The sequence below is a fragment of the Schistocerca serialis genome, chromosome 2, assembly GCF_023864345.2.
Source record: "Schistocerca serialis cubense isolate TAMUIC-IGC-003099 chromosome 2, iqSchSeri2.2, whole genome shotgun sequence".
Lineage (NCBI taxonomy): Eukaryota > Metazoa > Arthropoda > Insecta > Orthoptera > Acrididae > Schistocerca > Schistocerca serialis.
The window spans coordinates 875267200-875285037 of record NC_064639.1 but is presented as its reverse complement, the minus strand read 5'-3'; the positions used below and the strand labels follow the sequence as shown (position 1 = coordinate 875285037).

Genomic DNA, 17838 nt, shown 5'->3' with positions numbered 1-17838 from the left:
AATTTAACCACAACAGTGGTTTACCATTTCCCTGTGGCTTTCTTCAGAACGCATTCAGAGTGATTCTAGAATACTATGGAGAATACAGACTTACTATACCACAGGCGTACTCACTTGTACTTCAAAACACGGAATAAATTTCAGCTTCCAAGATCATTAAAATCATTTATTCATATAGATAACCAGTTTCGGCATTTCTCTGTTGCTATCTTCGGATCTGCAAAAGATGGGACCGAAAATACTAGGATACAGCAACTAACATAACAGTATGCCCAATTATAACCAAGATTTGCAATACTTGGAATAACAACACACCTACACAGAATGAAATTTTCACTCTGCAGCGGAGTGTAAGCAATATGAAACTTTCTGGGAGATTGAAACTGTGTGCCGGACCGAGACTCGAACTCTGGACATTTGTCTTTCGCAGGCAAGTGCTCTGTGGACTGAGCTATCCAAGCACGGCTCATGACCCGCCCTCCCTGCTGTTTTTCCGACAGTATGTTTACATCATTACACAATCTTCTCCATCAGCACAATAAGTGGTGCTACACAGTGTATAGCCATCATGGTATCGTCCGATACGCTGGAAGTCCACATTTCAATTTTAAAATAACAGCTATGCACACCTACGTTACTTCACCGTTACAAATTCTCACATTCATCGGCGGCCGTGGTGACCGAGCGGTTTTAGGCGCTTCAGTCCGGAACCGCGCGACTGCTACGGTCGCAGGTTCGAATCCTGCCTCGGGCATTCATCACCACTTTACAATTACAGATCCCAGCGTAAACATTCTTAGTCATACATAAGCATATCAAATGGCGCAGTAAAAGTATGAATCGATATTATCCCCTCACAGTAAATTAAGGCACTTCATATAATTACATTTCATTTAACTTTAATCATCCAAGTCGACTTTAAAAAAATAGAAGGCATAAAAATAAATAAAGAAATCCGTGAACATGTACTTGCGTGAAGTTTTGTAAGCAAACAAAATGTTATAAATGGCATAAAAATTGAACAAGAGCTTTTAATTTCAATTACAATTTTTAATTTGAATTTCAAAAAGTTATTTTTTGTTTCTCCACTGTGATGAGTCCTAATCAGTGGAACTTTTGCTGGTTGTTTTTATGAATCACTACCAGGAGTTACTCAACTGTTGAGATTTTTTCTGTGTCAATTTTTAATTTTCAAGGCAACCTAACATTATTGAAACAAAGTATTTTTTGTCAATATTTTCTAATTTTATTTCTTGACTGGTTGGCTACACTGGATGTAATCATATGGAGATATTATTTCAGATCGTTAAATAAAAGACACAGTTATCAGGAGAAAGAAAACTGGCATTCTGCGGATCGGAGCGTGGAATGTCAGATCCCTTAATCGGGCAGGTAGGTTAGAAAATTTAAAAAGGGAAATGGATAGGTTAAAGTTAGATATAGCGGGAATTAGTGAAGTTCGGTGGCAGGAGGAACAAGACTATTGGTCAGGTGATTACAGGGTTATAAATACAAAATCAAATAGGGGTAATGCAGGAGTAGGTTTAATAATGAATAAAAAAATAGGAGTGCGGGTTAGCTACTACAAACAGCATAGTGAACGCATTATTGTGGCCAAGATAGACACAAAGCCCATGCCTACTACAGTAGTACAAGTTTATATGCCAACTAGCTCTGCAGATGATGAGGAAATAGATGAAATGTATGACGAGATAAAAGAAATTATTCAGGAAGTGAAGGGAGACGAAAATTTAATAGTCATGAGTGACTGGAATTCGTCAGTAGGAAAAGGGAGAGAAGGAAACATAGTAGGTGAATATGGATTGGGGGGAAGAAATGAAAGAGGAAGCCGCCTTGTAGAATTTTGCACAGAGCATAACTTAATCATAGCTAACACTTGGTTCAAGAATCATGAAAGAAGGTTGTATACCTGGAAGAATCCTGGAGATACTAAAAGGTATCAGATAGATTACATAATGGTAAGACAGAAAATTTAATAGTCATGAGTGACTGGAATTCGTCAGTAGGAAAAGGGAGAGAAGGAAACATAGTAGGTGAATATGGATTGGGGGGAAGAAATGAAAGAGGAAGCCGCCTTGTAGAATTTTGCACAGAGCATAACTTAATCATAGCTAACACTTGGTTCAAGAATCATGAAAGAAGGTTGTGTACCTGGAAGAATCCTGGAGATACTAAAAGGTATCAGATAGATTACATAATGGTAAGACAAAGATTTAGGAACCAGGTTTTAAATTGTAAGACATTTCCAGGGGCAGATGTGGATTCTGACCACAATCTATTGGTTATGAGCTGTAGATTGAAACTGAAGAAACTGCAAAAAGGCGGGAATTTAAGGAGATGGGACCTGGATAAACTGAAAGAACCAGAGGTTGTAGAGAGTTTCAGGGAGAGCATAAGGGAACAATTGACAGGAATGGGGGAAAGAAATACAGTAGAAGAAGAATGGGTAGCTCTGAGGGATGAAGTAGTGAAGGCAGCAGAGGATCAAGTAGGTTAAAAGACGACGGCTAATAGAAATCCTTGGCTAACAGAAGAAATATTGAATTTAATTGATGAAAGGAGAAAATATAAAAATGCAGTAAATGAAGCAGGCAAAAAGGAATACAAACGTCTCAAAAATGAGATCGACAGGAAGTGCAAAATGGCTAAGCAGGGATGGCTAGAGGACAAATGTAAGGATGTAGAGGCTTGTCTCACTAGGGGTAAGATAGATACTGCCTACAGGAAAATTAAAGAGACCTATGGAGAGAAGAGAACCACTTGTATGAATATCAAGAGCTCAGATGGCAACCCAGTTCTAAGCAAAGAAAGGAAGGCAGAAAGGTGGAAGGAGTATATAGAGGGTTTATACAAGGGCGATGTACTTGAGGACAATATTATGGAAATGGAAGAGGATGTAGATGAAGATGAAATGGGAGATAAGATACTGCGTGAAGAGTTTGACAGAGCACTGAAAGACCCGAGTCGAAACAAGGCCCCGGGAGTAGACAACATTCCATTAGAACTACTGATGGCCTTGGGAGAGCCAGTCATGACAAAACTCTACCATCTGGTGAGCAAGATGTATGAGACAGGCGAAATACCCACAGACTTCAAGAAGAATATAATAATTCCAATCCCAAAGAAAGCAGGTGTTCACAGATGTGAAAATTACCGAACTATCAGTTTAATAAGTCACAGCTGCAAAATACTAACGCGAATTCTTTACAGACGAATGGAAAAACTGGTAGAAGCGGACCTCGGGGAAGATCAGTTTGGATTCCGTAGAAATGTTGGAACACGTGAGGCAATACTAACCTTACGACTTATCTTAGAAGAAACATTAAGAAATGGCAAACCTACGTTTCTAGCATTTGTAGACTTAGAGAAAGCTTTTGATAACGTTAACTGGAATACTCTCTTTCAAATTCTTAAGGTGGCAGGGGTAAAATACAGGGAGCGAAAGGCTATTTACAATTTGTACAGAAACCAGATGGCAGTTATAAGAGTCGAGGGGCATGAAAGGGAAGCAGTGGTTGGGAAAGGAGTCAGACAGGGTTGTAGCCTCTCCCCGATGTTATTCAATCTGTATATTGAGCAAGCAGTAAAGGAAACAAAAGAAAAATTCGGAGTAGGTATTAAAATTCATGGAGAAGAAGTAAAAACTTTGAGGTTCGCCGATGACATTGTAATTCTGTCACAGATAGTAAAGGACTTGTAAGAGCAGTTGAACGGAATGGACAGTGTCTTGAAAGGAGGATATAAGATGAACATCAACAAAAGCAAAACGAGGATAATGGAATGTAGTCAAATTAAATCGGGTGATGCTGAGGGGATTACATTAGGAAATGAGACACTTAAAGTAGTAAAGGAGTTTTGCTATTTAGGGAGTAAAATAACTGATGATGGTCGAAGTAGAGAGAATATAAAATGTAGACTGGCAATGGCAAGGAAATCGTTTCTGAAGAAGAGAAATTTGTTAACATCGAGTATAGATTTAAGTGTCAGGAAGTCGTTTCTGAAAGTATTTGTATGGAGTGTAGCCATGTATGGAAGTGAAACATGGACGATAACCAGTTTGGACAAGAAGAGAATAGAAGCTTTCGAAATGTGGTGCTACAGAAGAATGCTGAAGATAAGGTGGGTAGATCACGTAACTAATGAGGAGGTATTGAATAGGATTGGGGAGAAGAGAAGTTTGTGGCACAACTTGACTAGAAGAAGGGATCGGTTGGTAGGATATGTCTGAGGCATCAAGGGATCACAAATTTAGCATTGGAGGGCAGCGTGGAGGGTAAAAATCGTAGAGGGAGACCAAGAGATCAATACACTAAGCAGATTCAGAAGGATGTAGGTTGCAGTAGGTACTGGGAGATGAAGAAGCTTGCACAGGATAGAGTAGCATGGAGAGCTGCATCAAACCAGTCTCAGGACTGAAGACCACAACAACAACAACAGCAACAACAAATAAGACATACCACCCGTTTTTATTTTGTTATACAAACAGATATACGAGTGCTTTGCAAATAGTAACGAAGTATTGTTGCCACTGAGGCACCAAAATAATCTGCCTTTAAAAATTACTAATCTGAAAGTATGAATTGTCTTACATAAAATTGTCCTGTTTACTCTCTCTTAAATTTAGTTCTGTGGCACGACATGGCCTCAAACTCACCAGATCATCCATATAAAAGGACTGTATAAGAAGCATGGCCCCTTGTACACAAAATGCTTTTGCTCTTTTTCAATAGAAGCCTTCGTGATGCTCTGGTTGAATAGGGAGACGGGGGAGGGTTTCAAACACCTGGCGCCTGTGGTCTCGGGGTAGTGTCGCCTTCTCCAGTCCCACATGTAGGTAGGCACCATGTACTACTTCACTTTACATACTTTTTGATGCGCCAGGGATATAGATGATACATTTTCACTTTCACGAATAGCCTCTATGGGACACATTAAAGTCGCGGAATCGCGTTACACTAACCTTATTAAAGACCGAGATGGAGTGAACCTATTGTTAATATTCCCAGTTTCTTAAATATGCGCTTGCAAGATGTACGTGGGTTGATTTCACGCATAATTCTAATTACTTACTTCAGTAACTTCGTAGTGACTAAAATGACAGAAACATTTAAGTATAATTGTGGGCAACATAAACCACTGATCAGCTGACGATGGTGTAAGTACTGAATCCTTTTTCTACTTGTTAATGCCATTATTGAAGGCCGAAATCAGACGCGGGTGGCTGACGAAACCACTTACAACAGGAGCTGTTTCGTTCTAAATTAATAGTGGAAATTGTGATCTTCTACACCATGATTCTTGTGAACTACGACTTACTGGGCCACCCTTCAGACAAAACTGTTTTTAATTTCGATGAAATTATTCGTAGAATGGCGGAGGAATCCATGCTCTCAACGGACTGAGCGTTCGCTGTTCTCTGCGTTGTTCCATTCTTAATATCGAGGTTCTTGTAGCGCGGCGAGTGTTCTGTTACTTTTCAGAAATAATATTACGTGTAGCTGTTATCTTGGGCGCCCTCAATGGTTCACAGGCAAAATATCTGACCACGAAGTGTTTAATAACCAGCGGTAATGCGAAAGTCCCAACGAACGTCGCACTGTTGTTGGCAGCGTTTCAATGTCCACGGTGTTGTCGACTTTATACCTCAGTTGTCATTTTGATGTGCAGATACAGCGTACGTATACTGCGGGAATAGGAACTGACCTACGAATGCTTTGTTTGGAGTGTAGTTACATTTGGCACAGAGACGTAGTCAGAAGTAAGTAAGACGATAGGTATTTGGAAGGGTTTGAAATGCTGTGGCGAAATATGTGAAACAGCGAAGGAAGCAAGAATTCACCTGAAGTACACTCTAAGACAAGAAAAAGAAAAAAACCGACGCGCCGCGAGGAAATTATCCGAATGGGGGCAGAAATCGGTAGATGTGATGTACCGACAAATGAATTATTATCGGTTCACCAAAATGAGATGATTTTTCCAAGAGAAAGGGTTTCGCAAATTGAGGAAGTCAATAACGCGTTGGTCCACATCTGGCCCCTATGCAAACAGTTATTCGGCTTGTCACTGATTGGTAGAATTGCTGGATGACCTCCTGAGGGATATCGTACCAAATTCTGTCCAATTTGCGCGTTAGATCGTCAAAATCCTGAGCTGTTTGGAGGGCCCTGCCTGCTGAAATGTAATCGCAGGATATCTTGCCATGAAGGGCAACAAAACTAGGTGTAGAGTAACGTCGATGTACTGCTGTGCTGTAAGAGCGCCGCGGATGACAAGCAAAGGGCTCCTGTTATGAAAATAAATGGCACCACCCACCATCACTCCGGATTGTCGAGCCGTAGGAGGGTGACACTCAGCTGGCATCCCACCATTGCCCAGAGCGTCTCTAAACACGTCTTCGGCCTGAAATCTCATTTACTGAAATAGAATTTCCTTCAGTGATGAGTCCCTCTTCGAATTGAGCCCTTATGATAACCGAAGACGTGTCTGGAAACGCCCTCGACAGCGGTGGGATAACACCGTGACTGTCGCCTGCCATGCGGCCCGACAACTGTTTTGTTGCCCAGCATGGCAAGCCGTCCTGGGCTTACGTTTCAGCAAGATAATGTCCGCCCGCACACGGCGAGATTCTCTACTGCTTAACTTCGTGGTCGCCGAATCCTGCCTTGACAACCAAGGTCGCCCCCAAATGAGAACGTTTGGAGTATTATGGGATGGGCCCTCGAAACAGCTCGGGTTTGACGATCTAAGGCGCCAATTGGACAGATTCACGCCTGATACCGCACAATAGGACATCCGGCGACTCTGTCAATTAATTTCACGCCGAATGATTTCTTGCATTAGGGCCACGGGCGGATAAATGCGTTTTTGTTTTTACCAATTTGCGAAACTATCTCTTGAATAAATCATCCACTTCTTCTGAAATTGTAATCCTTTGTTTGTCTGCACATATATCTCACAGCTACCTATTTCCGTGTCATTCGGATAATTCCTTCGTGGTGCGTCGCATTTTTGTGTCAAGAATGTTTATTACAGTGAGAGGAGTGAGTCCGCTCTTTTGCGTTTTCTTGTAAAACCGCCTTGGCGTCGGATTATTTTAGAAAAGACCCCGTTGAGCGTCTTAAAATACACACACACATACACATACACGAACATGAAAGTTCCAAGCAGACAGCTGTTGCTCTTGTAATAATTACGGCAGTAAAACCTGTCCCAAAGTGGACTGGTGTGGTAGCCGTTCTGGTATGCCTTGAAACCTCAGCAGTGAAAATCTCTGCATCGAAGCCAGTCAGATGCGACCAGGGCCTGTATGCCTCATCTCTACTCGCCCCCCCCCTCTTCTCTCTCTCTCTCTCTCTCTCTCTCTCTCTCTCTCTCTTCCTCCTCCTCCTCCTCCGGTTGGTGGTGCTGCCTTAAGACGACGCGCATTGTCACCGGCCCCTGCAACAGGGGCAAGGTGCCCTTTCTTGTGCAGGCGACAGTGACACCCGCCGTCCTTGGGCTGAGCGACGTAATGTGCGTCCCGTGTTGCGTCAAGCGGCGCCAGGTGCCCTAAATGAGTCGGCCGGTAATTCCTCGGGCGGGCCGCCAGACGCAGTCACTTTGAAGGGGAGCCTCCTCGCCACTTTCGCTGCCCTGGGACAACGAGCCAGCATGCTTTGGGTCGCAATCATACAGACGGTACATGATCCTAACGTGTGTACTTTCACGTAATGAACTAACTGTCAGAAGTCCTGTACAGGCGTAAGCTTGAGTGCTAGGATATCCCCGGATGAACAGTAGGGCCCGAACCTCTTGTGGGAATTCAGGAAAGGCTGCGAACAGACGAGCTAAATGGACAGGGGCGATAAGTTCAGAATTTGGGTCGGACAGAAAGTGTGCTCGGATAGCCGAACGATTAACGCGACCGCTCGAGTAAAGCGGAACATGTGGGTTTTCAGTTTTCGCCGTTGAATTATTTCTTCCCTCGAAATATTAAGTCTCAGAAACTACGACTAATATTTTTAGCCGGTACGAGAGCGTGAAGACAAAAACGGAAGGAAGGTCAGAGTTTAACGTCCCGTCGATGATGAGCTCATTAGAGGCGGAGAACAAATTTTGGTTTCTGGAAGGGTAGAGATCCATCGCCGATTTGCGTTAAATAATGTAGTATATCCCCAAGCATCCTATAACTGGATGGCCTGTAACAAGCCGCTCGTGAGCACGCCCGTGGGCTGCACCTCTTGGCTGTTGTGAACGCCAGAGCAAGTTTCCGGTTTCTGTCCAGGCTGGAAGTTATTGGTCAGACTTCCCACAACGTAAGTAGTCTGTGGTAGAGCCGTACTAAGCTGGCTTAAGGGCTAGAGACCTTTCCGTGAAAGCAAATGTTTCCCAGTTATGTGCGAAGTAAACTTTCGAAACGGCCTTGCAGGAAGCAGCACTTCGCAGACTAGCGCTGTTGCTGCGAACAGGAAGTGGCCCATCAAAATACCTACGTTCTTGCGCTACACTACAACAAATCATTGTTGTTTGGAAAGGAACAACAGTAATAATGATAACCATACATCAGTAGTGAGGTATAGTCAGGAATCATCATGAACTGAACAATGGTTTATCGATACATTTCTCCGCATATCGCATATGTAGTATTCAGGGTGACTCAAAAAGAAAGAAAAGATTTCAGTTGTTTATTACAGACCAACTATGAAAGTTTGAAACACGTTGCACGCATCAGTGGATAGGAGAAGATTCACAGTATTGACACAGCTGAGCTTATGTTTGTTTCTAGCAACACTACACCACAAGACAAATCATTTTGTGTTGGAATGTGCGCGAACTCAATCCATTGTTCAGTGGCAACGTACATTTCAACGTCTATTCAGCGAGAAGCCGTCGCTGCACAAGCAGATTTATGATGGACATAAAAAATTCTTGGAAGCTGGTTGCGTATGTAAAGGGAAGAGCACAAGTCGGCCACGCACGTCCGATGAAAATGTCGAGCGTATCCGAGACGCGTTCACACGGAGCCCTCTGAAGTCCACAAGATGGGCAAGCTAGGAATTTGAACTTCGTCAAAGAACGGTGTGGCGTATTTAGAAACGACGTCTGTATATGAAGACTTACAAGTTGTAGTTACTGCAGCAATTGCGTTCCGGCTACGTAAAAGAAGGTACCAATTTTCCATTTCAGTTCTCCAGAGTATTTCAGAGGACACTTTTCCCGAACCATTCATCTTTAGGGATGAGTTGGCGTTTCATGTGTGGGGTAAAGTAAACCGCCATAATATAAGAATTGAGCGGCCACAGAATCCCGGTGTCGCCGTCGAACATGAAAGAGACTCACCGAAACTGGATGTCTTTTGTGCCGTTTACGTTCACTAAGTTTGTGGATCTTTCTTTGTTGCAGAGGAAACTGTGACAGGAATGTCATACCTGCATATGGTCAGAATTGGTTGCTCCCTCAACTTCACGAAGACTCCAGTGTTTCATTTTTATGGACGATGGTGCCCCACCACACTTTCACCTTGAGGTGCGGCGTTATTTTAACGACACCATCACACAATGTTGGACTGGAAGAGGTGGATAACAAGATCTTGTTCATTGCTTTTGGCCTCCCTGGTCACCAGACCTCACACCTTGCAATTCTTTTTTCTGTAGGAGTACATAAAAGACGGCCTTTGTCACAACTGTGGCAAATACTCTTCAGTATCTGAGAAACCGAATTATTGAAACTGCCAATTCATAAAAAAGGGACATTTAGGAATTTTCAGCATGCTGCAGGTGAAAAATGTCTGCAGCTTGTCTTGTAATTGAAATAAATGGTTGTAGCTTCGTCATAAGTTGCATTGAGAAGTAGCTATTTTTTATTTCTTGATGGTGATTAGGTTCTGACACCTCTGCCCATTTTCAAAATGGTTCAAATGGCTCTGAGCACTATGGGACTTAACATCTGAGGTCATCAGTCCCCTAGAACTTAGAACTACTTAAACCTAACCAACCTAAGGACATCACAAACATCCATGCCCGAGGCAGGATTCGAACCTGCCACCATAGCAGTCGCACGGTTCCGGACTGAAGCGCCTAGAACCGCTCGGCCACAGAGGCCTGCTGTCCATTTTCAAACCATACGTGCTGTAAGAGTGGCAAGTACAGGCGCTAATCCATTAACAAAACTGTCCCTGCAGTAATCAAAGCGGTATATGGCTGACTTAACAACAACAGGTTATATCACATAGGACAGACACTAGAAAATGTGTCTAATGTTCTCTAATGTCCGTCCCGTGTGGTGTAACTTGCTGTTGTTAAGTCAGCCTTATACTTGTGTCGAGGTCCGGTGAGCCGGCCAGTCTGTGGATCGTTTTTTAGGCGGCTTTCCATCTGCCTCGGCGAATGCGGGCTGGTTCCCCTTATTCCGCCTCAGCTACACCATGTCGGAGATTGCTGCGCAAACACGTTCTTCACGTACGCGTACACCACCATTACTCTACCACGCAGACATAGGGGCTACACTCGTCTGGTGTGAGACGTTTCCTGGGGGCCGAACCGCAAAATAACCCTGCAAGAGTGGTTCGGTGTGGGGCGGCAGAGGGGTGGAGTGGACTGCGGTAGTCGTGGTGTGGTTGTGGACCACTGCGGCTGCGGCGGGATCTCGTCATTTCTAGACCCCCGGATAACATACAATACAGCCTAAATTGTAACGATCACATAGATAATATTGTGGATAGAGCAAGTCAAAGACTGTGATTCATTGGCAGAACACTTACAAGGAGCAACAGATCTACTAGAGAGACTGCTTACACCACACTTGTCCGCCTTATTCTGAAGTACTGCCGTGCGGTATATGGGATCCGCATCAGGTGGGACTGACGGATGACATCGAAAAAGTTGAAAGGAGATTGGCTGGTTTTGTACTATTGCGAAATAGGGGAGATAGTGCCACAGACATGATAGGTGTATTGGAGTGGCAATCATTAAAACAAAGGCGTTTTTCTTTGCGACGAGATCTTCTCATAAAATTTCAATCGCCAGTTTTCTCCTCCGATTGCGAAAACATTCTGTTGGCACCTACCAACGTAGGGAGAAATGATCATCACGATAAACTAAGAGAAATCAGGGCTCGGACAGAAAAAATTAAGTGCTCGTTTTTCCCGCGCGCCGTTCGAGAGTGGAACGGTAGAGACAGCTTGAAGGTGGATCAATGAACCATTTGCCAATTTAATTGTGAATAGCAGAGTAATCACGTAGATGTAGAGGTCCTCTCTGGGAATCTCAGTCTGACACCTGATTTTTCTGCTATTTTTTAATGTGGTCATTCCACTAAAGGTCGCTCCGTACAGGTACTCCTAGATATTGTACGGTGGTTACTGTATCCAGCAATTTATCATCAACAGTGCAGTTGTACAGTAGTGGATTTCTTTTTCTGTGTGTGCGCAATATGTTACATTTTTTACGTCCAGGATCAACTCCCAGTCGCTGCGCCATTCATCCATCCTCTGAAGGTCTTTATGCAAATCGACACTTCCTTCTGGCTGTGCTACCTTCTTGTAGACAACCGTATCATCTGCGAACAGCCTTAAAAAGCTTCCTACGCATTATACTAGATCATAAAATCATTATATATATACTTGTATTATATATTGGGTACCCTCAAAATTACCTTGCCATCTGTCGATTTTTGCCGGCCGCTGTGGACGAGCGGTTCTTTGCGCTTCAGTCTGGAACCGCGCTGCTGCGACGGTCGCAGGTTCGAATCATGCCTCGGGCATCGCTGCGTGTGATGTCCTTACGTTAGTTAGGTTTAAGTAGTTCTAAGTCTAGGGGACTGATGACCTCAAATGTTAAGTCCCGTTGTGCTTAGAGCCATTTGAACCATCTGTCGATTTTGTTCCGTTAAGAGCGATATGTTTATTTTAGTCTGCAAGGAAGTCTTGAATCCAAGTTTAGAAAAACGGCGTTACCTGAGTGCCGACGTCCAAAGCGAATTTTAATTTCAGATTCACTGAACGCTTCTGCCACTGCTCTCGTCGCTTTAAATTTCGCCTCGTTCATCTTCTTGGTGAGGGTCTCTTTATTTAAGTAGTCCACCGGGTATTAAACCACGTTGGGTCTTTCGCAGCCTTAAGACCTTGCTCGGAATTTAATTGAACGAAGCTTCTGATTTTTTTTTCCATTTGCACTCTACATCTTCGTCCCCAGCACTGAATATTTGATATTGACAACTTAGATATTCTGAAATTTGTATCCTGTCAATCTGTTGGCAAAAATATTTACCCTCTTACCGTAACATTCCTACTAACACCTGCAGTCAGAGTTGCTATCACTGTGTTATGACCAGTGACACCCTGCTCTACGTGAACTGATTTGATGATAAGTTGAAGTCTGTTTGTTTCTAGGAGGTCTAAGACTTTACATTCACGAGTTAGTTCTCTATCTGATCGAAGAAATTTTCGGAAAAGGAATTCAGAATAATGACTTATGAATCCATGTCTCTGGCACCAGTTTCGATAACATGACACTCCTAATTCATATCTGCCCAGTTGTAATCGTTCACGGACTCCTGAAAGTTCTCTCTAAAGCGCTGTACTACTGTAGTTCTTTACACAGATGACCTACCATCGTTTGATGCTTAACTTACCCAGATTAGCTCACATCTGGAATCGGTGATAACCTCGGTAGATATTATCTAATTCTTCACTGCAATAAAGCCACCGCAACCATTGACGACTAACCTGTCCTCACGATGAATATTCCAATCTGAATTTAGGATTTCGTAGCTGTTCACTTCTGGTTCCAACCATATATCTGTTCCTAGTACTTTCTGGGCATTAGACCCTTCAATAACCTTCAATAAGCGATTCTAATTCTGAGGCCTTACCTTAGATGCTGCTGCTGTTTACTGATACCAACTAACCTTTTCCATTTTCCAATCTGTGGGGACGAGCAATCTGTGAGAATAATGTGGCTGTGTATACGATTTCGGGAGGCAATTCATCTCTCCTAAAAAGCCTCTGTGTACGCGCCACAAGTACTCCGCTATTAGCCGCTTCCTGCGCGTACCTCATGCCTGACTTAACTAACGGAATCCTACAATTCTGCACTTGACTGCGTAGGTTGAGAAATTCGCGTCCGATGACGTCACAGAATCATCTGAGCCTTGGTTTAGACCTTCCATGCTGCTGCAAACCAGAGAACTGCGATCGATCCTTGGTACGATGTTACAAATAGTCAGCGTCGCCTGCACCCCATGTGCGATGCTGACTTTACCAAATCTGCCAGCAGCAGATTCCCCTTGTGTATCGTACTGTATAAAAATGTGTACAAATTCGCAACAAATATGAACAAAGCAGCCTGGACTAGCTGGTAAAGAACAAGCAGATCCCTGTAAAAAAGAAAATTAACTGACTTTGGCGTTACTGATGTTGGGTTGGTTGGTCAATTTGGGGGAGGGGACCAAACAATGAGATCTTCGGGCTCATCAGATTAGGGAAGGACGGGGAAGGACGTCGGCCGTATCCTTTCAAAGGAACCATCCCGGCATTTGCCTGAAACGATCTAGGGAAATCACGGGAAACCTACATCAGGATGGCCGAACGTGGTTTTGAAACGTCGTCCTCCCGAACGCGAGTCCAGTGTGCTAACCACTGCGCCACCTCGCTCGGTACTGATAGCCGGCCGTTGTGGGCGAGCGGTTCTAGGCGCTTCAGTCCGGAACCGCGCTGCTGCTACGGTCGCAGGTTCGAATCCTGCCTCGCGAATGGATGTGAGTGATGTCCTTAGGTTAGTTAGGTTTAAGTAGTTCTAAGTCTAGGGGACTGATGACCCCGGATGTTAAGTCCCATAGTGCTCAGAGCCATTTGAACCATTCGGTACTGATATTGGGTTGCACACTAAATATAAACGAAAAGAATAAACAACCACTAAAATCTGCTCTATGGTGTTGTCACTGCTGGGTAGGATCGAATTATTTGCAAGCTCTTAAGACAGAATGAAATTTCTTTTCTGATTACAGGTGTATCGATATTTACTCGTCACTCGAGTGTCGGTTTTCACAAAAGCTCTAAATGTAAATAAACACTAGTCAGTCAGACGAAAACACAGATATCGTTCGCTTCTTGTCAGAAGCTCGTTTTAAAAATGATGATAGAGAGGCAGTCGCTAGAGTGTGTCAAAGCCTTGGCTGAAGTTGACAGTGCTGCATACGTATCTTGTGCCCAGGTTGCTGCATTCGCTGCAGCATAGTAATATAACAAAAAAGAAGTTAATGTATGTTGATGTCATGATTAGAGGGTTCCTGAAGCAGATACTTCACTTGCAGAAAACCACGCCCATTCCGTTCTTTCATGCCAAGCAAAGGGATGGACGGCTTGGTGTGCCATCGGTGCAGGTGCTAGTAGGCTCGACCTTAAGACGCCTACAAAATCTATTGCCTAGTGCGGATAGGCAAATAGCAGCAGTTATGGGAACAGGTACAGCGGTAAGGTTGGTGGCGCGCTTGAGAAACATCGTGAAGATGGGGACTGTATAGGTGCCTCCTACGGTGGAAGGTGTAACGGATTTCTGGCGGAAATGTCTTCATTCGACTGCGCTAGGAAGGGGCCTACAGTACAGCCATTTAGAGAGTGCCTGCAGTCAGTGTATTAATGACCCACCCCATTTTGGAGCTGGAGAGAATATGTTGGTGCAATCCATCTGCGCATAGGCGTTCTCCCGACCAGCCCACTCCCCCCCTACATCAGAGGCCCCAATGCAAACTGTAGAGCAGGAGGGCCTTGTCGAAATAGGCGTGAGACTACCTTGCAAAGGTGTCTACTGACGCACTTTGACAGGATCGATCGCCATGATACAATCACATCGACTGTCAAAGCTGGCCTTACCACCAAGGGCTACATCGTCACTGAAGCCCCCGCCTACACCTTGCGAAATTCCAAAAATGGTTCAAATGGCTCTGAGCACTATGGGACTTAACATCTTTGGTCATCAGTCCCCTAGAACTTAGAACTACTTAAACCTAACTAACCTAAGGACAGCACACAACACCCAGCCATCACGAGGCAGAGAAAATCCCTGACCCCGCCGGGAATCGAACCCGGGAACCCGGGCGTGGGAAGCGAGAACGCTACCGCACGACCACGAGATGCGGGCAACGAAATTCCAACCGATATGTCCCTCATCTGATGGTCTTCCGTGATATCGACGGAAACCCAGGATCTGGGTATGCGACTGTCAGTTATGAATATGAGGGGAGCTTACACAGGGCTCATAATATCAAAGTGCATAAGTATTCTGCACAGGAGGTGCTGAATGCAATCCAGCAAAAGCATTCATTAACTGCAAAACCCTAGGCGCTCAGTCCGGAACCGCGCGACTGCTAAGATCGCAGGTTCGAATCCTGCCTCGGGCATAGATGTGTGTGATGTCCTTAGGTTAGTTAGGTTTAAGTAGTTCTAAGTTCTAGGGGACTGATGACCACAGATGTTAAGTCCCATAGTGCTCAGAGCCATTTGAACTGCAAAACCTGTGGTTTTACCGTTACTTTTGAGTGCGAGAGGGACGTGGATTCCAGGTAATAACAACATCTGGGCGAAGTTTGCCTAAGCCCGTTTCTGAAAAGGGACTTAGTGTGCAAAACGCTAACATCAGGCGTTTACATCTATCGGCAATTCGTGAGAGTTGCCTGGAGAAGACAGCAGACCCCAATGCTGCGTGATTAAATGAAAGCCACCAGGGGATGGTTGAGTGAAAGAACAATGAGAGATGGTGGGCCGTAACTATGTGTACGCCCCACCAGTGGCTGAAACTTGGACATGAAAGACGTGAGGCTGTCCACTCGTGTCGGTTAGAAGCGGACTTCGCTTTACGAAGTAGAGTCTTCTCGTGACCGGGTGTCTGCTGTAAGGCTCCTTCCTTGGGTTGTAGCTACGGGGTATTTGTTACTAGAGCCTCGGCTTTCACAAAAACTTGTGCAGTAAAGAAATACGGAAGCTCTAAATGTAAATAAATACTAGTCAATAGGACAAAAACACAGATAATGTCGACTTGGTGTCAGAAGCTCGTTTGACGATAGAGAGACAGTAGCTGGCCTGCTAGGGTCGCTCGTGACGAGCGAGGGGCCGCGCGCGGGAGCGTCCGGCCTCTGGCGGCTCACACAGAGGTCGCTGGCGAGGCGGGGTCGGCTGATAGCGCGCGCTATCAGCGCCGGCCTGGCCCCGGCGCGGCGGCGCGCACTCGCCGGCCCACAGATGCTGACGCTGTGCCGCCGCCTGCGCGCCAGGGCCTCCGCGCTGCGCGACGCCAACAGGTGCGTGACGTCACGGCCAGCGGGCCGCCGCGGCTGCGCCTGCAGCAGTGCGTGCGCGGGTCGGGTGTCCGCCTGCGAGGGGGATGCGTGTGCGAGGGGCGAGTCCGTGGCGTCGCACGCGCCAGCTCGCGGGCCGGACCGGCACTTCCTGTGGTAAGCCAGGCTCGCCTCACACCGTGTCCCGGTCTCCTAACCCCTCCTGCCCCACTATCTGTGAGAAGGGCCCGGGCGAGGAGCGCTCCCGCAGTCAGCTGACGGCTCTTATCTGCCCGCCAACCTTGCAGCGCCTCGCCAAGGAGACGCCGGCCGTGGTATTCTACTTGCACGTACTCCGCCCGCCGGCACACTTTCCAATTCTCCATTATTCTCTTAACGATTCTTGGAGAGCTCTGCGACACTGTTGAATTATGAGCAACAGCACCTCTGCACCTAGTAACCCCACGACATAACCATTTGTGCAGCCATACGTATTATTCACACCTTTCAGACACTGCCTTAAATGTTCTTTACCAGATTACAGGTTTTTTTCTTATGTAGATAAAATGTCTTTCCTATAAGCTTAGCTTTTGTTGCAACATATTGACATGATCACTCAGTTTGTCTCGTAAGTTAAAGATGCGAACTGAGCCGGCCGGAGTGGCCGAGCGGTTCTAGGCGCTACAGTCTGGAGCCGGGCGACCGCTACGGCGCAGGTTCGAATCCTGCCACGGGCATGGATGTGTTAGGTTTAAATAGTTCTAAGTTCTTGGGGACTAATGACCTCAGAACTTAAGTCCCATAGTGCTCACAGCCATTTGAACCATTTTATGCGGACTGAAAACATATTTTTCTGGCTCAATCTGTGATTTTTGATAGCTAGTATTGTTTGATTTGTTATATGGCAGAGTGACACACATTGCAGATTGCGATTTTTAGTACCCAAATAAAAACATTGATCTGCGTGACCGCTACGGTCGCAGGTTCGAATCCTGCTTCGGGCATGGGTGTGTGTGATGTACTTTAGTTAGGTTTAAGTAGTTCTAAGTTCTAGGGGACTGATGACCTCAGATGTTGAGTCCCATAGTGCTCAGAGCCATTTTTGAAAAACATTGGTGATGAAGTCCCATACTCCTTGACAGAGCGTAGGGGACAATGAAGGAGACCGGCACCGCTGTACTAGGCAAGGTCGTAGCGGAGGTGGTTTGTCATTGCCTTCCTCCGAGCTTAATGGGGATGAATGATGAAGACGACACACCACCACCCAGTCATCTCGAGGCCGGAGAAAATCCCAGACCCGCCGGGAATCGAACCCGGGATCCCGTGCTCGGGAAGCGAGAACGCTACCGCGAGACCACGAGCTGCGGACAAATTAAAACATTAGAGTACTGTAATTCATTCGTCTACCTGTAGAGAAACAACGAGCAGGCAATTTTAGGGTTTTTTTTATAAAAAGCGAAAATTTCTTATTTTTGTGTTGATTTTTTGATAAACAAGTCTACGGGTAACACAAAAAATTTAATTTTTTCGCTTATTTTCTGTTTCATTTAACTGAGCTTTAACACCCGT

The 17838-nt window shown here is 45.1% G+C and overlaps 1 protein-coding gene across 3 annotated transcripts in view; it reads left to right on the top strand.

Moving 5' to 3' along the window:
- LOC126458199 (NAD kinase-like) overlaps positions 1-17838 on the top strand; it is a 517930-nt gene that overhangs the window by 153136 nt on the left and 346956 nt on the right. Inside the window, exon 1 of one of the 3 annotated variants that reach the window (XM_050095091.1) lies at positions 16237-16293. The exons of 1 other annotated variant lie outside the window; for it this stretch is intronic. The gene's annotated coding sequence lies outside the window, so the exon portion shown is untranslated. Of the gene's footprint in view, positions 1-16236; positions 16294-16334; positions 16447-17838 lie in introns of those variants that run through there. One more of the 3 variants, XM_050095092.1, reaches the window with a different exon arrangement.